Source organism: Artibeus jamaicensis, unplaced genomic scaffold (genome assembly GCF_021234435.1).
Source record: "Artibeus jamaicensis isolate MK-2021 breed Jamaican fruit bat unplaced genomic scaffold, CSHL_Jam_final contig_603, whole genome shotgun sequence".
Lineage (NCBI taxonomy): Eukaryota > Metazoa > Chordata > Mammalia > Chiroptera > Phyllostomidae > Artibeus > Artibeus jamaicensis.
In genome coordinates this window covers 3,313,504-3,329,500 of record NW_026521904.1, presented here as the reverse complement: position 1 = coordinate 3,329,500, position 15,997 = coordinate 3,313,504, and the positions used below count along the sequence as shown (strand labels likewise).

At 35.6% G+C, this 15,997-nt stretch overlaps 1 pseudogene; it reads right to left on the bottom strand.

Moving 5' to 3' along the window:
- Positions 1-12,141: 12,141 nt before the first annotated feature.
- On the bottom strand, positions 12,142-15,257 carry LOC119056664 (serine/threonine-protein phosphatase PP1-alpha catalytic subunit-like; annotated as a pseudogene).
- Positions 15,258-15,997: the final 740 nt, after the last annotated feature.

Here is a 15,997-nt window from a genome sequence, read left to right as displayed (position 1 = left end):
AGTTAAAAAATAATGCTGAATTTTGGAGTAATGAAATAATTATGATTAATGAAATCCAATAAAATATATAAATGAAGAAAATTCTTCTCTAATTGATAAAAAGATGCTGTTTTGGCAAATATTGAAATGTATGGTCAATAGTTAAATTACTGAAATACTAGAAAATAAGGATTAATGATAAAAGACATATAAATGAATATAGCCAAAGCATTCTGTTAATCTAATTGGCATTAAATAAATTATTATTATTTAAGAATAATAATTTTACAGCATTTTTGTTGGTGGTAAGTTATTCAAATATTATCCTTTAGTATAATATTCTGTAAAGTAATAAAAACCCAAATTATTTATTGATGATTTTTAATTTATCACTTTAGAAAGCACCATCTTTTTTATTTAAAAGGCAGTTACTGAATTTTTTCCCCACATGTCAATGTCCTATTAATTGGAACATAAAGAAGCTTGTTGAAATCAATTAAAGATGGAATGTAAACCCAAAGATGAAAAAATCGTTACTGACAAAATCTTAATGACTTTATTTGGTGGAAGAAAACAAACATTAGAGTTTCCCATGAACATTTGTTTGATTTTAGTATAGCTCATTCCTAAAAATGTGAAATTGATATAGCTTTTTAACAAGATTGGATTATACTAAAAATTTGGGATAGTGAATAACACAGATCAGAACTTCTCTTGTAAAAGTCAATTCTGAAGTTTTCTTTGTAATTTATTTTCTTCCCAACTTTGGTTAAAATTGTAATACATTCTGAACTCTTCTGTGAAATTAAAATATAACAAATGCCTCATGAGTTTGAAGGCCAAATTATATTGGAATGAAGGGATTCAGATAAATGAACAATTAAAATAAATCATACTCAATTTAACTTAACAGAAGATGAAAGCAGATATATTTTATTTTGAATGATTGAATACGTTATCTTTGGTTGTCAGAAACTTTATTTCTAATCTCACTACTGGTTAGCCAATGTGAGAATATAGTTTGTTATAGGGATTCGTGTTTTTTACTTAATTAAGGGTAGCTATGTAATCAATACACCTGTAGTGATATGTGCTTGTCAAAACACCTGGAATAGAAAGCTAACATGTGTGCCCTAAAGATTTGGAGAAATTTTAACTGACTGTGTATATTATGAGATATGTCAGATTAGGAAATATAATATTTTCTGGAGGGCTTAGGGAGGTCACCTTAAAATGATTCACAAATAATGTCAGGTATATCTGAACATGTGATTTAGATTTTGTACATTTTTGCAAAATTCATATAATGAGGTAAGATCAAAGAGGGAAAGATTTTACCTGTCCCTTTAGCACCACATCAAGGGATGTTTATTCTTCATCGAACATTTGTGTCAGCTTGTTAGAAAGACAAGCACTTAACTACAGGCAGGTCACTTGCAGTTTTTTTCATGGCTTTTTAAATGACTTACCCAAACTTTGGGTAAAGTTTAGGTAAACTTTTGGCTAAAAACTTTGATCTTCATTTTGTAGTTCCATCTGTGAAGCAGTAATTATTTTAGCATCCTTTTTACAGGCACCTTTTCTCTGAACTTATGAGAAAAGACAATGTATGGAAAGGAATAAAGCTGAAGAGTGGTTTTAGATTGTGTTCTCCCAAATTCACACACTGAAAGCTTAACCCGCAAGGTGATTGTGCTTAACCCAAAGACACGAAGGTTTACTACATTTGTATTTATATAAATGTACTATACTTTTAGGTCTTGGATTTAAATCTATGTTCTATTTTGAGTTAATCTTTGTGTATGGTACAAGGAGTTCAATGTCATATTCTGCATGTGGATGTACAGTTTCCCCAACACAATTTTTGACAAGACTTTTCTTTCTCAGTAAAGTGTCTTGGCATGCTTGTCAAAATCAACCATAAATACCAAGGCTCATTTCTGGCTCTCAATTCTATTTTATTGATCTATATGTCTGCCCTTATGCTAGTACTGCATTGTTTGATTATTATTTTAGATATTTTTCTTCTATTCTAAAATTTCTATTTGCTTCTGTTTTATGGTTTCTATTCCTCTGTTTAGAAAGTCTAACTTCCTGTTCAATTCAAGAGGGTGTTTCTGTTTATTTCATAAGGCATGATTGTAATAACTTATTTAAAGTTTTTTTGTGGTAATTCTAATATCTGTATCATGTGTTGGTTTTCATTTTTCTTGGTAATTAATCAAATTTTCCTGATCCTTGGTCAGACTGTTCTAGGTCCATATATTGTAGGTAATTTGGATTGTATCCTGGACATTTGAAAACTGTGTTTGAGAAATTGGCTTTTCTTAAAATCTAGTGGACAAGGCTGATGTTTGTTTCTTTTAGCAGGCAATCAACTCATGTGTAGAGTGCAAGTCAGAATGCCTTTGACAGGTGGTAAAGCTAATGAAAGTTCAATTTTCAAAGTGTTTCCTGTATCTTTGAGTCCAACTCTCCACTAAGCAACTCAGAGGATGAGCTGGGGAGTAGGACCTTTATAGGCTCATTCACTTTTCAAACCCCTGGCTGTGCTTTGTGGGTCTGTTCTGCACATGAGCACCTGGAGAAAGCTCAGGACGTGTTTTGGTTCATACACCAAAAGAGGTTTTCCAGATCACTCCTCTGCAGGATTTCTCCCACACTCTGTTCTTGTTTTGGATTCTCCAGACAAAGACGCCATTTTCTGAGTGTGTAAGCCTCTCAAGCTATTGAGTACTTCCATAAATCTGGACTTGTCCTTGCAGCAAAGTGTGGAAAGAAGAGCTGGAGAAAATATTGGGATTTATCCTACATACTTTGCATAACAGGACCCCTCTTCCCTATACAGGGTGAGGGGTGTTTTCCTTGGGCCTGGTCTGCACTGCCATATTGTGGTTCTGCAGTGGGGCTGGTTCTGGAGCAGGGACAAGGATTTTATAAGAAATAAAATGAGGAATTATCCCTTCTCTCTCGAGCACATAGGTTGCTTTTCTCCTGGCCTGTCCAGAAAGAGGGATTAACAGAGATTTTTGGTGACAGTGTCCATCAACAGTTTAATTTGTCTCACAACATGGAGATAGTAAAGAAACAAAAATGTCAGACACAACACCACCATGCTGGTTGTTTTTCAAGTTGTAATGCCCTTGTCAATTTTTCTGTTCTTATTTACTTTCCTGATTCCTCAGTTGCTTTTTATATTTGGCAAGTTTCAAGTAAGAATCCACTGCAGTGTGCAGTGTTGCTTCAACTGGAAGACTTACTTCCTCCCTTTTGATTCTGAGGCAGTACACACATACTTAAAAATACAAGTCTGACCAAAGAATTACAGCTATGTACTTTTTCACAGTAAAGATTCTAATTTACTTAGTTGCTAAAGGTATAAAGTCTTCTTTCTTTGTTTATTTTCAGTTATCATTGGAGAGGGTTGGGCTTTTGGGAACAGAGCTCATATTTATTGTCTCCAGAGTGAGAAATTGAAATTGCTATTTCTAAAGAAAATGTGTTTCTTTCTAGAATATTAATTTCCTTAAAACTCTTTATGGGACTTCAGAGACAAATGATCAAAATTGATTATTTATACTGTGATACCTGAATAAATTAAACAAAATTTTAATGCTAATATCTTATCAGATTTGTAATTAGCTTTTATCCTAAGAAGATAAACTGGCCAAATATCTCTCAAGTGGTCATGCAATTTTGCCAAAGGATATTATAAGGAATATCTTTACATACATTTTAAAATTATCCAGTCCCCTGTGAATTAAAAAGTATATGTCACAATTAAACTTTTTTATTACTAAATGATCTTGAAAGATGTCATTCCTTTCTAAGCATATTCTTAGAGTAATTTTAGCAATGCTTCTCTCTGCCTGTGCCTCACAGTGTATTCTTTAAATTTGTAAATTAAAATTAGTGAGATTCCAATCACCCAAGACATTAAAATCAACCCCTGTGCCACGGAGTAATTGGAGCTAAGATAAAAGTTATAGTCCACAAAAGGCTAAATATTGATCTGTTCAGTTTGCATCCATTATTGCTGATCTTTCAAGATTTAAATATTGATTGTGCACTGCAGTTACGATAAGCTAGAGCAAAAGCTCATCCACATTGCAAGGTTGGGCACAGAAAAAGTTTTAACCTCAATAAGCCCATGGCCTAGTTAGAAAATGCCATCCTCCTTCTAAATCTTTAGCCTGGCAATGAAAAATTAATAATTTACTACAGCATTTTATACAGGGCTTTTCCTTCTGTCTTCCTGGCATGATGCCAGTGTACACTATGAAGTAACAGTTGGAAAATGACCTCCACTTCTTCAAATGAGTTGTTTCTTTAGTTTGGCTTAATATTAATCATTTATTTCAAAAAAGAAAAGCTTCAAGAAATGTTTCTGAGGATGGCTAAACTTTCACACTCATTGTGGCTCTTTGCCAGACTCTAAGATGACATCGGAGTGATGTTACTATGGCTGTACCAGTCATCCCAGCATTATAATGCATTGCTCTGATGATGTATTAACATTGACTTGAAAATTGAATATGTAATTGGCAATGACAGAAGGAAGCATGATTTAATATCTTCCATACCACCTTCTCCCCAATTCCCGAATTGCTTAGGGTCATGTCTTCTCAAGGCATTCTCATGATTTCAAATAGGGTATTCTGATGTATGGCAGACATTTATAAGCTCCTACCAAAATCCCTTTGTTGGAAATATTTTGTACATATTACAGCACTCAAAGGACTTTTCCATTTTTTAAATAAAGCAGAATTAAAGACTCGGTTTTCCTCTTCTACCCCAATAAATAGTGCATGGCTAGCTAACCATTAAAGTACCTGATTGTTCATAGATCAAGATAGTATAAAACATACCTTGACATATCTTTCTCTGAAGCTCATTTGTTTTTAATCCATCAGGAAACTATATTTGTAAACTCTCAGCTAACCTTTCAGAGACAAAAATTCCTCACATTTTTACCAACCTCATAAAATCAACTTCTGCCATATTGTCTCACTGGTGTTTATTTCTTACAATAATCAGCTAAAAAAGTATTATTGTGAAGAAAATCGGGAGGCAATAGTTCATATAACCCTCAAGTCACTATTTTATATTTGTTTTTGCTCTGTTTCCCAGGGAAATTTTTTTATTTATTTTCTTTTCCAAGTATCATCTAAGCTGTCACGAATTTTACTCCAACTCCTACAGGTGGATTTTCGAAAATTCTTCCTTAAATTTAGGATCCTGAGAACTATCCACAGACACTGGTTTCCCTTTCCCCTTTATTTTCAGGGCTCTAACATTTGACATGATATGGCCTCCCTTGTGAGCTGCAAGAAGTATGGCTTAGTTTGGTGACAATGTTCTGCACTCTGCCTTTTTTCACATTTCAAATAATTATATATATTTAAAATAGCTGTTGTTAAACAGGCAAAACATTTTCAGCTTCATCTCTTTTCACATTTGTTAAAAAAATAATGGAGGGATTTCAGAAACAAAATTATACTCAATTTCTGCATGAAACTCTTCACCGTGAAAGAAGGTTTTGACAGCTATATTGTCCTACGATTAGCAAAATGCACTACATCATCACACTTGCTCAATCCTTAGCCCAGCTTCTATCCTTACATATGTTGTACATTCTTGAGTAAATGAAAGTTTCTCCCTCAGTCTTCTATTTGTGATGTTCCCAGTCTGGCTTGAGAGGGGGTTTTCTGGGGATTCCTTTCCATTTCATACCCATTTCTCAAAGCAATTAGAAATGGTAAGCTTCCTTTGCATGATATCTGCAGCAAATAGATTTTGGTTTAATGACCATCATCAAGACAACTCTTCCCAGGATGTTGTCCTGAATAAGACCTGTCATTAAAAAAGATGTCAGTGGGTAGCAGATGTGGGGGCAACTTTCCTTGCAAGTCCCCCCCACTGTGTGCCACGAATGAGAGTAAACATGACAGAGACATGATATGATCTGCTTTAGGAGGAGAAGTAGCTGGTTTCCCAGAGGAAAAAGGCCTTGAGCAGCGGCCAGTTTCTCAGGGGAAAAAAGGCATTGAGCTCCTTCCTCAAAGGGCTTTTATTGGGTTGTAACACACAGGAATACAGGGTGGCAAGGATCAAACAGTAGATAGTCTGAGTCAGAGTCTGCCAGGAACAGAGTTTTAGGGTTTCCTGCTAGAACCCTTAACATTTTAATGAAAACACTCTTAGCAGAGCAGATTTCACAGGTTTATCAGGAAGTCTTTGTGATGCTAGATTTTCCCCCCAGGACACACTCTAGGAAGGCAAGGAGCTGTACCCTTCCCCATCAGGTATTCAGGCCTAAGAGGATTAGAGCCAGGAAGTGCTTCTCCCAGAGAACATGGGGACTCGGGCTATGTCATAGTCCGCAGCGGGGGGGCAAGAGTCCATTGCTCTTTGTTGCAGCCCCCTGAGTCCTTCCATGAAGGCCCCCCCAAGTGATCATGTCTGGCCTAGGTTGCCCCTCTTCTGAGGGGTCTTACCCTCAAGGACATCTGACCATGCTTTGGAGGCAGGGAGGAAACTGAGGCGGCATTTGCTACCAGAGACAAGCTTTGTCTCCTGTGGCTCTCATTCCAGAGGTCCTTAGCCACAGGGGGTAGAGTTATAATTCCTAGAACCAGGCAGAGCAGTTCACAACAGTAGAAAATGACACCCCCCCAAAAAAAAACCTTAAAACATGACAGAGTTGGAATGACTGAAAGAAAATTTTCATGAAAATATGTTCATGTTCTGAAGCTCTCTGGGACTATTTCTACCTAAAATTGTTTTTGCTGTCACCTTGAGCCAGAGTCTTCTGTGGACAGTTATGGTGGAGGAAATGACTGTGGACACATTCCCACCAGAAAGCCACTGAGAGCAAGACTCAGAGGGACAGGAGTACACTTTGTGTACTTCCGGTAATGTAATAAACACATATGGCTATGATAAGGTCATTCTCAGTTTTCAGGACAGGGATGTGTACAGTCCCCTTGGATTTACCATGTTTTTCAAAAAAATATTACATAAAGTATCTTAAAATTCTCACCTTTTGCTGGAATTAATTTACTTTAATTGGTGTTTCTCAAAGTGGATTTTGGGAGTGCCATACCATTTGTATAGGGAGAGCTTTCATGAACTTTTAAATTTCTATGTCCTGTGACACATCCGCCAAATCAAATAATCTGGGGTAATCTTATCTTCTTCTGAGTCATTTCACATTCCCATGTCCCTATACACAAGTTGGAAATTTAAGAACAGAATCTCTAAGGTACTAAGTTGTGTCAAAACTTGTTTCTGAGTAAAGTAATAAAATTACATTTTATCGTAAAATCACTGGCATTTTTGCATGTTGTAAATCCAAACATGATAAAATAAGCTTTCTTTTTATTTTGTACCATTCACAAAAATTAATTCAAAATGGAACATAGATCTAAATGTAAGAGCTCGGACCATAAAAGTCTTAGAGAAAAGCAGGAGTAAATCTTTGTGACCTTCCTTACAATAGACAATGATTTCTTAGATGTGGTATCAAAAGCACAAGTAATTAAAGAGAAAATTAACAAGTTGTACTATATTAATTTAAAAATCCTTTGTGCTTCAAAGTATACCATCAAGGAAGTAAAAAGACAGTCCATAGGGAGAACATAGTTACAAATTATATATTTGATTAGAGACTTGTATCCAGAACACTTACAACTTAATTATAAAAAATAATAACCCAATTCAAAAGTGGGTAAAGCATTTTAGTAGACATTTCTCCGAAGAAGTTATAAAAACACCCAATAATCATGAGAAAATGTCAGTATCAGCAGTCTTTTGGAAAATACACATTAAAACCACAATAACATATCACTTTACACCCACTAGGATGCTTAGGATCAAAAAGGCAGATAATAACAAGTGTTGGCAAATAATTAAAAATACTAAAATTCTTCTATACTGCTGATGAGAATGTAAAGCAGTACAACCAATTTGGAGAATAATTTGGCAGTTCCTCAAAACGTTGGACATGGAGTTATTACATAATCCAGCACTTCTCCTCCTGGGTCCCCAGAGAAATGAAAAAATATATATTCATAAGAAAAATTATACATAAATGTTTCTAGCACTATTATTCACTATAGCCAAAATGTGTGCAGAGCCCAAATGTTCACTGGCTAAGGGATGGACACACTTAATGTGGTATATTCATATAATAGAATATTGTTCAGATGTGTAAACAAATGAAGCACTCGTAAATTTTCCACCTGAATAAACCTCAAAACATTGTGCTAAGCCAGTCAAGAAATCATATATTATACTGTAGTATACTATTTATATGAAATGTGTAAATCTATATAAATACAAAGTGATAAGTCTATGAGATAGCTAGCAGATTAGTGGTTGCTTAGGTCTGGAGTGGGTACAGTTGTTTTTGAGGTGATAAGTTGTTCTAAATTAGATTATGTTGCTATTTGAATAACTCTAAATGTGGAGAAACATTCAATTGCATACTTTCAATAGTAAAATTTATTTATTTATTTTTAATTTTTATTTTATTTTTTTCATTTGGCTATTTAAACATTTTTTAATTTAATTATTTTTCAACTACAGTATTCTGTCTTTCACTTCCATCCCAGCCCACCCCCCTGTGCTCCCCACTTCCCTCCCATTTCCACTCCCCTTAGTTGTTGTCCATGTGTCCCTTTATACTAGTAAAATTTATAATGCACAAATTATATCTCAAAAATTTCATTTAAAAAACCTATCATATCTTAATATCATTTGCCAAAGGCTTATCATACCCCAATTTTATATCTCAAACCACTTTGTGTCCCGATATTTATTTAAAGAGCAAGTGTTTGACTCCAGCACACATAGGTGATGTTGAGCAACTTTTTACACGTCTATTGGCCATCTGTGTACCATCTTTAAAGAAATACTTATTGAGGTTCTCTGCCCATTTTTAAGACTTTGACATTGCTCTTAGAAATATCATGTTGTATGAGTTTCCTTGGGAAGGGCAACAAAAGAAAGAAATAAACAAATAGGACTACAGCAAACTAAAAATATTTTGCACAGCAAAAGAAATCATCAACAACATGAAAAGACAACCTACTGAATGGGAGAAGATTTTCTCCAATGATTTACCCAATAAGGGGTTATTATTCAACATGTGTAAATAACTCATACAACTTAACACCATAAAAAGAAATACAGCTGATTCTTCACCCAAACTTCAGGAAATCCCTGTTTACAGCAGTCTCTGTGAATCCCACTACTCCAATTATGCTCCACTGTAAGACATTCACTAGCTTTGCAGATTATAGATATATGTTTTCCATTCAATGAAAGTTGATATATCTGAAAAGATGATAACATTAAAATGTCCCTTGTAAGTTTAAAAACAAAAATGATTATTCTTACTACCACTTTTCCTGTTTATAAGAGTAAAATAAAAACTAATATCTAAAAGCTACTCTTTGTGGAGTGTTTGGAAGTTTCAAAAGTTTATGAATTAGGTATTTATTATTGACTTCACATTTTTCATAATGAAACTGAATGTTCAGAAAGATTAAATAGCTTGTCCAAAGCTACACATTTAATAAGCAGCACCATCAATATATTGACCTCAGTCAAATTCTATGCCAGGTGCACTTCTGCATCAACAAACAAATAACAATATAGAGAAACAATGAAACATCACTTTTCATTTCTCTTTTGAATACATTCTGAAATCTAACCCCCTTTTACTCTCATTTCTACTGTCAGGCTCTAAAACTTTTTACATATTTTTTGAAATAACTGTCCAATTGCTCGTTCTGAGTTGAATTCCTCAGTTCCTCATTTTATATAGTTTTTAAGAAACAGCTCTTAAATTGCAACATGTCTCTTTGTATTCCACATGATGGCTCCTTCAAATATGAAAATTTTCCATAATTTGGTACCTACCTCCTGCCATTGTGTATTTTGCTTTCTTTAACTTATCATGCCTTTTGCCATCTTCAATGTCTGGTCTTGAAGGTCCATATCAAAAGTCTCCTTTACATCACCATCAAACCATTATTGTATGACATGTTAAAGGGGCTTATCTAAGGAAAATAAGATAAAACACTATGAACAGTAAAATGACAACAAACTCACAACTGTCAACAACTGAACCTAAAAGCAAAAAAAAAAAAAAAAACCTAAGCAAACAACTAGAAAAGGAACAGAATCACAGAAATGTAGATCATAGGGAGGGCTGTCAGTGGGGAACGGAAGATGGAGAATGGGGAAAAAAGATACAGGGAGTGGGAAGTATAATTGACAGATACAAAATAGACAGGGGGAGGTTAAGAATAGTACAGGAAATGGAGAGGCCAAAGAACTTAGATGTACAACCCATGGACATGAACCAAGGGGAAGGAGGAAAGCTAGAGGGTGAGAAAGTACAGGGTGGAGAGGAATAAAGGAGATGAATAAAATGGGGCAACTGTAATAGCATAATCAATAATATATACTTTAAAAAAGTCCCCTTTAAATCCTGTTAAAATATGCTCCATAATTCTAAATTCATTGTGAATGTTGAAACTATAGAAACTGCTGAAACATTCATTTTGGAAGGAATGGTTCTTTGGGAATTGGGATAATGCAGAACATGCAGTCAGGGGTAGACTCTTCTTTCTGAGTATTTTATATCCACCATCATCATGAGACCCAAAGTAATTAATGCTTTCTGTCCAAATTTAAAGTATAATTTTAAACAGGTTTAAAACAATTTAAGGGATACGTGAGGCAAGGAGTCAGCAAAGTTTTTATTTGTGAGATCTGTTTCCTTAAATGTATTGTGGACCCCTGTGACTTTGTTCTCAAACACTAAAGGCCTAGGCTTTATGGTACACTTCAGTATATATATATATATATATATATATATATATATATATATATATATAGGAGATGCGACCCCTCAATCCTCTCTAGCATCAAGGATCAAGAGAAAAATAAAGGCAGACATATATTAAGACAATAAAATATAAAGATATCATGGAGTTACCTTGGACAGATTGACAGTGGTCTCTCATATGACTTATCCTAGAGGAAACTGCATAAAAAATATTGAGTAGAAGAGACATTGTTCCTGATCATCACTGTTTGTATAGAAAGAGTAATTTTTCAATGTATATTGAAGGCACACCTGATACCTTATTATTCTTCGTCACTCCATGCCTAGCACACTTCTGCGTCCATTCTCGGTGCTCAAAATTATAGTCTTATGGAGGAACTAACATTCAGTATATTTGAATACACCAGACTATATTGAAGAAAAAATTAGAAAGTTACCATACAAAAAGAATGTTTTCATCACCGAAAAAGTCATTCCTTATGACTTTTTTAACTGTTTTCTTGTTTATGCTATTACAATTGTCCCATTTCCCCCCTTCACTCCTTTCCACCCAGCCCACCCCCTACTTCCATAGTCAGTCCCCACACCATTGTCCGTGTCCATGGGTCCTTCATGGAAGGGATTTGACTAATCTCTTCACCTTCTTTCAGTTGGCCCCCACTTCCCCACTGACCTTTCACAGCTGTCAATCTATTCCATATCTGTACACCTCTGGTCATTTTTTCTCATTAGTTTATTTTGTTCATTAGATTACTCTTATAAGTGAGTTCACATGATATTTGTTTTTCACTGATTGACTCCATTTAGCATAATAGTCTCCAATTCCATTTATGCTGTCCCAAAAGGCAGAAATTCCTTCTTTTGCTGCTGTGTAGTATTTCGTTGTATAAATGTACCACAGTTTTTTATTTTATTTTTATTTTTTCCACCTTTGACCTTTATTCAAGAGACCAGATGTGTTGCTCAGGATGTGGCTGCTAGCCTTGAGGACAACCAAGGCTGGAAACCCACATTCTGGCCCTGACTTGCCCTGAGTTGCAGCCTCAGCCCCAGGATCTTGCTTGTTGCCACTAAGGCATAGGCAGAGGGAGCCCTGGGAGACTGGATGCTGCTACTGATTTATTTTTAAAAGTAGAATACATCATGTTCCCTGTGACCAACAGGGCTAGAAGGCCATCATGACCCCCACGGCTGCATGGTTTCTGTGCAATTCACCATCTGGGGCAGGGGGCTGGCACACAGACGCTATTTCCTGGCTTTGGTAGAGTGATAGCGTGAGGTGATGTACTAGCCACCAGGGTTCAGGCTACTAAACAGCCCATATTTCCCCTTGTCTTGTCAGCAGGCTTGAGGATCTGGAAGGAGCACATGAGTGTCTCCTCCACACTCCTCACAGCACCTGTGTTGCCAAACTTGCCGCAATAGTTAGGATCTGGGAAGAGTGTCACCAGCTGCAGTTTGACAAAGAGCTGATGGCTATCTTCTGCCACCTGGTATGCTGCGCAGATGAGGTCCAGGCTGTACTAGTGCAGGAACTTGGCCACCTCCTCATCCCCTAAGGTAAAGGAGATACCAGTCATTCTCACCCTCACCCTGTAAGTCCTTGTCAGGTTCAGACCACAGCGGGTCACGAAACAGTCCCTGGTCAGGAACAGCAGTGGGCTACCTGATAGTCAAATCTGTTCCAAGGACTGTAGGTTAAGGGACAGGCCTCAGTGGCAGCAGATCTTCCCCATCCATGAAGGCAGTGATGGGCAGGCAGCTGAAGCAGATTGAAGTGAAGGTTTTCTGCAGCACAATATTGTAGCGTCTCTTGTAGTCTTCATAGAAGCTGTAGATGCAGTTGATGTTGGCACACTCGTGGTTTCCAGGGAGTGGGAAGAAGTTCTCCAGGTGCTTGATCTTATAGGCCAGCAGCAGGCAGATGGTCTCTAGTGACTCCAGTACACAGTCCCCCAGGAAGAGGTAGCTGGTCTCTGGAGAGAAGCCTGAGGTATTGGACAGCTGCAGAATGTTGTAGTACTGGCCATGGATATAATAACAGATCTTGAGGGGTACCTCCAGCTCCAGAAAAATGGGCCAGCTACAGAAAATCTCCCAGGATATGAAGCACAGACCACGGCTCTCTTTGTCAGCTGTACATTCTTTCCAGGCCTGAGCCCTGCACTTTCAGCAGGTGACCAATGATAGAGACCAGGTTGAGCTTCTTACTGTCAGAAATGGCAGCTCTGCCAATCGGGCCCAGCTCAGGCCCAGCAGCTTCCACCACTCTTTCCTCCCACCTGTACCACAGTTTTTTAATTCACTCATCTACTGCTGGGCAGTTAGGCTTTTGCCAAATTTTGGCTATTCTAACTAGCGCAGCTATGAACGTAGTGGTTAATAAACGTTTTTGAACTGGTGTTCTGGGATTCTTAGGGTATATTCCTAGGAGTGGAATTGCTGGGTCAAAAGATATGTCAGACAGGGTTTAATCTCCAAAATATATAAAGAACTCATACAACTCAACACCAGAAAGACAAACAATCCAATTAAAAATAAGCAAAGGACATAAATGGATACTTCTCCATGGAAGACATACAGAGGACGCATAGATATATATGCAAGAATATTCAACATCACTAGTTGTCAGAGAGATGCAATTAAAACCACAATGCCAAAAATGGCTATCATTAATAAATCATCAAACAAGTGCTCATGAGGTTGTGGAGAAAAGAGAACCCTAGTGCACTGTTGGTGGGACTGAAGACTGATACAGTCACTGTGGAAAACAGTATGGAATTTCCTAAAAAAAATAAAAAATAACCATATGACTTTTAATGAACCAAGTTAATATTTCCACGTGTATTAATATTAGACATATATTTAAAGATAAAGGTAATTACTACTTAACTAAACACAATTGCTTAAAATGTAATTTTAACAACTAGTTAATCTTGCACTTATACGTGTATAAAACAGGCATAATCACAACACAATTTTATCATAGTTATTTAACTGAATTAATTGATTACCTTAAACACATGTAATTCTATCATTTGGCTGAATCCGATACTGCCTTATTGGATTCCAATCCATTGGTCAAATCACATCATTAATCTCAATGTTAAACATACTATCTAGTTGCATCTAACACATTCGGCTACTTTATTTAAGTGATTAAATGCTAAATAAGTTCCAAGACAACCTTAGAATTGTATAATATGTGTTATAATACATTTTCAAATGCCAATAATATTTTTGGCACTATTTAAAAAAAAACATTTCCAAGACCTGAAACAAAATTGCTTGAAAATCTACCACTTTATTTTTCAGTGTTTTACTGAGGGAAGTACTATGAAAACTTAGTGAGGTTCTAACATAGAATTTAAATTCTTATTGGCCAATGGAATTCTGCAATTCCATTAACACAAGAGTCTGATAGCTCAGATTTATATTGCCAGAAACTCTCCTTTGATTTATAATCTGGTAATCCTTTTATCCTCCATTTATGTGCTGTATAACTTGACGTAAGTGCAAGAATGCTTCCATTAATAGAATTCACAAATATTGGACCAAGACATTTTTTAGATCATAAAAGCTCCCAGAAAATGGGAAGAAAGGGAAAGGGTGGACCTGGCTATGATGGAATCTGGCTCCAACACAGTCTAATAAAATGCAACTTAGGGTAAAACTACCGATTTTAGAACCATAGACTGGCATAGAGTTCTTTTTAGATGGGTCTGCTTCCTTAGCTCAGTTCATATAAATGGTTCACACAATCGTTTTACCAGTCCTCATGCTATATCAAAAGAGTTAGATATTTGTAGTTTTTTTACATTTTATATTAAAAAGTTATGTGGATCTATGAAGCAAATATATATGGGAAAAGCAAAAGAAAGAGAGGAAGAAGGAAGAAAGAATAAGGATAAATAAATAAATAAATCTGTGAGGAGAGAAAATTCAAAACATCATACTTAGCCTGAGAAAATTCTGGGATATACAGAAAGTAAAATACAACAAAGAACATTTGCCACAACCACTTCACTTACAAATGGTATTTTTAAAAAATCTATTTAATTATTGTTCAAGTACAGTATTTTTAAATCAAACAACAATAAATCATAAGCTAAATACCCAGTGTTTATCTCGTTGCCATCTTCTCTCTTCTATACCATTTACACTGTGTTTCCCACCCCCATTTCATCCTAATTATTGTTGCCTGTACTTTGAATTTGGTTTGGAAATTGATTCCTATAAATGCTTGCTACTCAACAATAAAATGCTATTTCTGTCTCTTACCATTTATCCAAATACTAATTTTGAACAAGAATTATTTTCATGATTTTTCTATGTACTGCAGAATTCAAATTAAAAAAAAAACTTGTTATGGAATAAATAAGATAGATAGATAGATAGACCCATACCCATACGTCATATATGCATGGAAAACTCAATTAGAAAACTGAATGTTACATTGGGGGTGTTAATGGGATATTAAGTGACTTGGAGATACTTTGTGCTTCTAAGTATTATTCTTGAGTTTCAAAAAATTCAAAAGCATTCTAGTGAAGAAATAAACTTTGAGAGTGCCTAGATTTCTTATGCAAAAAAAGTGTGTTGAGTACAAAGATAAGGTCACAGGGGGTATCACTTTATGATACGTGATGGTGATGGATAATCCAAAATAAGGTACTGCTCATGTAGTTTCTATCATTTTAGAATCTTTAAATTTTCTGTGATTTGAATACCACTCTCTGATCAATAATATATCTTTATTATTTCTATTATTTGCTATTTAAAATTTTGACATCCATGTATGCCAAATTTTATGGCATTCATAATACAAAATAAACTGTGGTGAAATGTGTTTAATGTTAATTTAACCATCCAGTTATAAAATCAGAACACACTGCACAAGTAAAATAAAATTAAAAAATCACTTCTATACTTAATAGCTTCAGGCACAGAATAGTAAATAGGAACACCTACTCCCATTAAATTAATATTTGGATTTTATGTTAGTGATCTTTAAGGCAGAGAAAGAGAGAGTGTTCAAAAAAAGAGAAAGAGGCAGCAAGGCAGAGTGAGAGATGCGGAAAGAGAGAGGAAGTTAAGCAAGATCTTATGTCTAGATAAAAAGCTTGACCCATTGTCCCTTCGGTTGGTGAAAATAAG